Below are 7500 nucleotides of genomic sequence, written 5' to 3' on the forward strand. Positions count from 1 at the left end.
AAACCCCAATAGTTGAGGAGCCCCTTGAAGCAAATGTGTCATTTGTGATATCGGGCTCTGCCAATAAAGCTGACGTCACTAATACTGGATAATTAAGAGAACAGGCGGCGTTACTAACAATGCCAACGCTTAATGTCGTTGTACGGTTGTGCAGTGACAAATAAAGGCGTTCATTCATTCATCCAGTTTGTGTAGTTGTGCTGTAACTTAGCATCCTCACACACACACACACACACACACACACACACACACACACACACACACACACACACACACACACACACACACACACACACACAAAGCTATTCAGGGATCTTCTCTTGGTTTAAAAATGAGTTGCTTTCCATAATGAATAATCTGTTGAACTTGTCATAGCCGTGTCCGTCACACTGTGGAGTGGGAACAACACCGGGGGGGGGGGTGGGGGGGGCGCCGTCTGATGACGTGTCACCCAGACACTACTGACCCGCTGTCTGTAACAAAACAACCAGTCTTTCCAACCAAGGACCAGGACCACGCGTGAACCGCTGGCACCGGCCGTGGAGCAACGACGGGCCTTCTGACACACTTACCACACGCGCCGCCGCGCTCCGGTCTGCTCAGCTTTCCATTTTTAGATTTCAACTTTCCAACCCGAGCGAGTTTCCCCTCCCTGGGTTTCCCAACTTTTCCAGCCCAGCTCGTGTAAATTGTGTCAAAAGGTGCGTTTCATGCGCGCGCTGCTGGCGCTGCTCGTCCGAGTCTCCTGCCTCCGTGTATTCAGAATACTATATAATACTATACTCAGTGCCTTTTTCTTTTACTCACCCTGCTTATGAGGCAATAAAGATTATAAATTCTATTCTCTTCGGTTACAATTTGACCAGCGACCTTTCTCTATCTCTCCCTTTACCTTTTCCAGTGCTGCACAGTCAAATCAAAACCAGGAGCAAAAGTCCATTTTGCTGGAGAGCACTTGTGTTGGAGGCCAAAGTGTTGACTGGTCTAACCTGGTCTGACGTGGTATCACGAACTGACTGGTGACTTTACCAGTTTATCTCCGGGAGATTCCACACGGTCCACTGCTCTGAGCCGTGCGGAAAGTTGCAAAGAAAAAAAAGAAGTGTTTAAAAAGGTATAAAGAATTTTAAAAAAAAACAATTGATTACATGCACATCTCTTCCGAGGCAGCAGCAGGGTTTGATGTCTGGAGTTGCTCTGTTCAGTCATACAGGACTGACCAGGGTCTAGAGTTTATTCCGTCATATAGGACTGACCAGGGTCTAGAGTTTATTCAGTCATAGAGGACTGACCAGGATCTAGAGTTTATTCAGTCATACAGGACTGACCAGGATCTAAAGTTTATTCAGTCGTACAGGACTGACCAGGATCTAAAGTTTATTCAGTCATACAGGACTGACCAGGATCTAGAGTTTATTCAGTCATACAGGACTGACCAGGATCTAAAGTTTTTCAGTCATACAGGACTGACCAGGATCTAAAGTTTATTCAGTCGTACAGGACTGACCAGGATCTAGAGTTTATTCAGTCACACAGGACTGACCAGGATCTAAAGTTTATTCAGTCGTACAGGACTGACCAGGATCTAAAGTTTATTCAGTTGTACAGGACTGACCAGGATCTAAAGTTTATTCAGTCATACAGGACTGACCAGGATCTAGAGTTTATTCCGTCATACAGGACTGACCAGGATCTAGAGTTTATTCAGTCATACAGGACTGACCAGGATCTAAAGTTTATTCAGTCGTACAGGACTGACCAGGATCTAAAGTTTATTCAGTCATACAGGACTGACCAGGATCTAGAGTTTATTCAGTCATACAGGACTGACCAGGATCTAAAGTTTTTCAGTCGTACAGGACTGACCAGGATCTAGAGTTTATTCAGTCGTACAGGACTGACCAGGATCTAGAGTTTATTCAGTCGTACAGGACTGACCAGGATCTAAAGTTTATTCAGTCATACAGGACTGACCAGGATCTAAAGTTTATTCAGTCGTACAGGACTGACCAGGATCTAAAGTTTAAGAACAGAGTCAGACAGTGGCAGCAACATTAGCTTCCAGCTAGCTCAGCGATCATAAACAGCACCAGCAATGAAAACGTCTGACTTTACTGGTCCCAGTAAGGATGATGTCTTTTTACTGGTTGACTGCCACAGAGAGGACGGGGTCACTCCAGGAGCTGCTGGAGATGGAAGGTTCTGGATGGAGCAAGACAGAAGAGAAAAACATGTACACCACTAAACCACATTGAGGGATAAGTGTTAATCGTGCCTGATCATTTACAAATGGCGTTTACAGTCAGCTTGCGTCTGCTACCCCAGCGTCTCCTGTATGTCAACAGCTCCCCCTAGAGGACACATTGAGTAATAACGTCAGACAGTTTAATGGAAAAACTTCCACGGGGACTACGGCTGAACCGCAACTGAAACACCTGAGGACCTGATTGAGAACCACTGACCTAGATGAAGTTTTGTTTTGTTTTTTGGAAGTATTTTAACTGTTCCCTCGAATCTCACAAAACCCACATCTAATCTATCTGGTATTCCACAGCACTCCCCGCTAAGGCAAAAACAGCAGAATAAATCATAATCATAATCATCATAATAATATAATAGTAATAAACAATCCTGAAGCAGCTTGCTTTCCGGTCGACTGGAAACTATAAGCACTACATAACCTTTGTGAAGGAAAGAATCACCTTCTCCATGAGGCTTGGGGACACGGAATTTGAGGAAATTTCGGAGAAGTGGAAATTGTATATTTCCCCCAAAACGTCCTTCTTTTGTTTAGACTTGTTTATGTGAGCATGGTTTTTTGACTTTTTCTCTTTTATCTCAGATGGAAAAACATCCCATGTTCTATTTTCGTGTTCTATAATTACTCTGTAAAAAGCAGAAACGATGGGATCACTTTGTAAAAGTATCTAACTAAAGATGATTATGTAAAAAAGCTGTTAATATGTGATTCCGCCCCAAAAAAAGACCCCAACATAACCAAATGTGGATTTGCAGGGACGTTGGCAGGTTGTTCTGGACATTACTCTCCAGTCCTTCAGTTAGGCTGAGCTCATTTGTAAAGTAAAAGTTTGTGCACACATTATGAATAGAGTACATTTTCTAATCCACTGTTAACTAGGCAGAGTACTCAGTTTCTCTAATACAGATGATAACTTGGCGATGATCACTGGCCAATCCAATGCAAACTTTAAGTCATCATAAAATACTTAAAAGGCCGCCATTTCACACCATCATACTCCGCCTTTAATGGCAGAGGTCAGAGTTCAAGCAGAAGGACCCACTTTCACTTCAACTTCTCATCTTTTGTATTGTGACGAATTCGGGGGGGGGGCAGCCGAGAACTGCCGCAGCCGGGACGCGAACCCAGTTCTCACCCGGGTTCGGTGCCCGGCTGCCCCCTGAATTCGCTGCAGTATTTATCAACCCTCGCCTCAGATTCACCTCATTCACCGTAGACAAAACCTTCACAGAAACAATTACTGGTGTAAACTACTAATAAGACACGTTAGTCCCTAGCTAACGGGTCTGACCCTTTACCCGAGCGGTTAGTGCTGCCGCCTTGTGGTGCAGTACACCTCGTATCGAATCCCGCACCGGGCAACAAAATAACCGGTTACATTGGTGGCAGCGGTGGGATCCGGAAGTGTGCAGATCCTCAGAAGTCTCTTCGGAGCGCGGGAAGAACAAAGCGCGAGGGCTCGCTTCCGGGGAGGGTGACGACTGTAAACTACTAATTAGCCCCTAGCTAATGAGTCTGACCCTTTAGCCAAGCGGTTAGTGATGTCACCTTGTGGTGCAGTACACCCCGTATCGAATCCCGCACCGGGCAAGAAAATACACTGGCATTCATACTTCAAAAGTATTTAATGTTTTTTTTTTTTTTAAATTTTAACATTTTGTCAACATAAAAACTCAACAGTGTGAATATATTAATGACCACTTAGCGCCTCCGTCTGTCCCCCTTCACACGTCTACAGTATGTACACACACACACACAGACATCAAGAGTTTGCTGTTCACCTTTAACGTTTCCACAGCGACACCGACCTCCCGCTCCACCGAGGAAACAAGTCCGCACACAACAGCACAGTTAGTAGCCTAGCCTATGACATTCAGGGAGAAGTAACGCAAGTTCTATGAGTAAGACTAGCATTAGCTAGCTAGCTAGGTAGCATGAACGACAGTTTTCTGAGTAAGACTAGCATTAGCTAGCTAGCTAGCTAGCATTAACGACAGTTTTCTGAGTAAGACTAGCATTAGCTAGCTAGCATGAACGACAGTTTTGGGGGCTTGTGTGGTTGTCGAATGATATGAACTGATTTGCTTTTTTATGGGTGTTCAGAAATCAAACTGGATATGTGAATACTACATCTGAGATAATGTTGTGTATTAATACCATGGCTGGCCGTGACGCAGACGCTCGAACCACCAAACGCAGGCCGACGAACCTGCTTGGCGCCCTTGGTGGGTTATGCTACATGCAGCACGTGGTCTCATTTAGCTAACGTCGTATTTTCGCCGACAGTTTGGTCCGTCAATAATAAATTAAGACCAAGGACTTTTCTTTCCGGTTTTGGAGATATGGTATGAGGGCAAGCTCAAATAGGCGGCCAGCGGAAATCCACATGAACTGCAGACTCCAACTTCCGGGAGCGTTAGCTCGCCGATCACTCGGGTGTGGATTACTGATTCCGCCCTCCCCGCCCCCGTTCAAATAAAGTGACATAGTAATGAAGTAAAGGGTTTCAAGTCGTCTTTGAATACACAGATCCCTCAGAATGCATCTGTTAAATGTACTTTTAGAAAACATAGGGAGTCGTCATAAGTTCCCCAAACAGCAATGACACGAAACGTGGCGGGTTTGACACGCTACCAAATGACGTCACCTCACAACCTAAACACACCGGATAACGCCACCGAGGGAAATAATTCACTTATCTGACAGATAAGTGTGTATGTATAACACACACGCACGCACACACGCACGCTCCCAGTCTTGACTGTTCGGCAGTAAAACAGGGCAATAGAGCAGAAAGCGGTTTAGCTCGACACACCTCCCTCCCTCCATTACGCTCCAGTGCAGGAAGACGGCGAACCGGGACATGGCGGCGGCCATCTTTAAAATTCCCCACTTCCTCTTCCCAGATACTTCCGTCCTCCGGAGTCGCCCGTTCCTCCTCAAGAACAGCTTCCGGGCGTCTCTGGGGAATTCTTGGTCTTATGCGGTTTTTGTTTTAAGCTTTTGCTGAAGTTTTAACTGCGTGTCGACTCGAGTCGAAGCTGCTCGGCGTTTCCGTAAGAGACGTCTCATCCCGGCAGGACTTTCGGGATAAGTGAAGGCTGAAACGAATCCAAACGAGGAATCAGACGAATTTCACTAGGCTAGCTAGCTCACCAGCTTCCGCACTACTCGCCAGGCCATTCTTCGCAACGTCGGGAACGAGGCCAAATTCTGCATTTTCCCAAACGCTTCCCACTATTAACCAACACCACCAGGTTACCCTTCCGGTCTACCCCACCCACTTCCGGTATGATGTCCGTAGACTTCCTCCCACTGCTGACTGACATCACTTCCTCTGATGCTGCAGAGCAACCGTCACACACACACACACACACACACACAATAATAATAAAATCAAATCTGTAAAGTTGAAACATGAAATGAAATGTGAATTTCCTGAACAACTCTCCTCAGGGGTGCAGACGGTGGTATTTTTGTATTTCTTGGTGTTTGTTTTTTTGTGTGGGAGAATCAAAGTACTTGAATGATTCAATTCTTTGGCAACTTTAGTCCAGTGTTTCTCAACCGGGGGTCCGCGGACCCCTAGTGGTCCGTGGTGTCATTGCAAGGGGTCCGTGAAAATAAAATATCTTTTAAAAAAAAAGATCCGATGACATTTATAGAAATAGGATTATTTTACTGAAAAGTGACTGAGACCTTTATCTACCTAAACTATAAAGGGTAACAGGGCTTTTTTCTCTAATTACATCTGTTTCACCAGTGTAATCTCTCGCTCCCGTTTGCATTGTTAAAAGTTACTGAATACATATTCTGTTTTGTTACATATATCTGAAAGTTACTGCATAAGAATTCTGTTTTGTTAACTATATCTAAGTTACAACTGAAAGCTCTTATTTTTGCCCCAAAGAGTGAATAAATGCTATAATGCAATTTAAAATGCAGTTTCTACTGTTTCTATCAAATTGCAACCCCCCTCCCCCAAGATCAGGTGGAGGGGTCCTCAGGGTAGACCAAAAATACGCAGGGGGGTCCAGGACCCCAAAAAGGTTGAGAACCACTGCTTTAGTCGACACTTAATGGCCAGATGTTTCGTTTGGGGGGGTTTCGCATAGCAGATGTTCAATGCATTGTAGATAATTAACGAAATGAGCAAATTAAGTTTCTGGTGACGTCCAGATTTTGAATTCACCCCATGGGTATGAATCAGGGGAGATTCTAGGATCAGAGCTTTAGGGGTGCTGAGCACTCAGAGTGCTGGCCGGCCAGGCAAGATAAATTTGGGGGGGTGGATCAAACCATTTTCGAAGCATGGGGGGGTGCTGTATTTTTGTTGTTAAAATATTACGTTTAAACCATATACTGGATATGGTTTTGACATTTCTTCAGCTTATTAAACATGGACATACAGTAAAAAATAAAAAAATCTCTTCAATTTTAGGGGTGCTGGGGTTCAATTTAGGGGTGCTGCAGCACCCCCCAAAAATGGGCTAGAAACGCCTAGGGTATGAATTAACAGCGTCACGACCCACAACGGTTTGTTCCTTACATGTAACTGGGGCTTACGGTCGCTAACCAAACAAATTCTTGCTGCGTGTCATCATTCCTCGTCATCTTTGGGCAGCGATTGGACTGTGTAATTACTTATGGTTGCCAACATATTTCTGAAATACCACGAATCGCCACATCCTGCAGACTTCAGCAGTGTGTGATGTGGACGGGCCGGTGTCTGGAGGGTTCTTTGCCAGGAAAAAATGACTGGGTGCATAGTGTTTCCATCTTCATCACAGCAGCCAGATGAGGAAGAAGAGGGCGGGTGGTGTTGAGTGTGAAGAAGAAGTGAAGCTGTTGCGCCTCAGCAGCAGATGTGACAGAGCAAGCTGGTGGAAGACCTTCACCAGCAGATGGGTACCACATCAATGAGTACAGCTCGGGTTCCACCGGGTTTCATGGTTTGGCGGTGGGGAAGGTGTCTGTCTGTGACTAACACGAGAATCAATCTTCAGGACTGTAGCTTTAATGTTGTTGTTGATGTTGATCACTGTATTTCAGCAGTTCAGTTTAGCTGCACTAAATAGAGATTCATAAATCATAATTTTACGCATCAGGAGTGTCGGCGTCTTATCGTTAAGTGAGATTTCCCTCGTTAAAGTAGCTACAATTATTTTTACTCATGGATTTAACCTTTTTATTGTTAAACGGGTTTTGGCTATTTTATGCCCCCATATTTGTGATCTTTT

At 44.8% G+C, this 7500-nt stretch overlaps 1 protein-coding gene across 1 annotated transcript in view; it reads right to left on the reverse strand.

The window, feature by feature from the left end:
- Positions 1–7467: 7467 nt before the first annotated feature.
- The window catches only part of LOC130109587 (serine/threonine-protein kinase 38-like), a 24130-nt gene continuing 24097 nt past the window's right edge, over positions 7468–7500 (reverse strand). The window contains exon 14 of the mRNA XM_056276550.1: positions 7468–7500. This exon is cut by the window's right edge and continues 1366 nt beyond it. The gene's annotated coding sequence lies outside the window, so the exon portion shown is untranslated.

This window comes from Lampris incognitus, chromosome 3, assembly GCF_029633865.1.
Source record: "Lampris incognitus isolate fLamInc1 chromosome 3, fLamInc1.hap2, whole genome shotgun sequence".
NCBI classification, from domain to species: domain Eukaryota; kingdom Metazoa; phylum Chordata; class Actinopteri; order Lampriformes; family Lampridae; genus Lampris; species Lampris incognitus.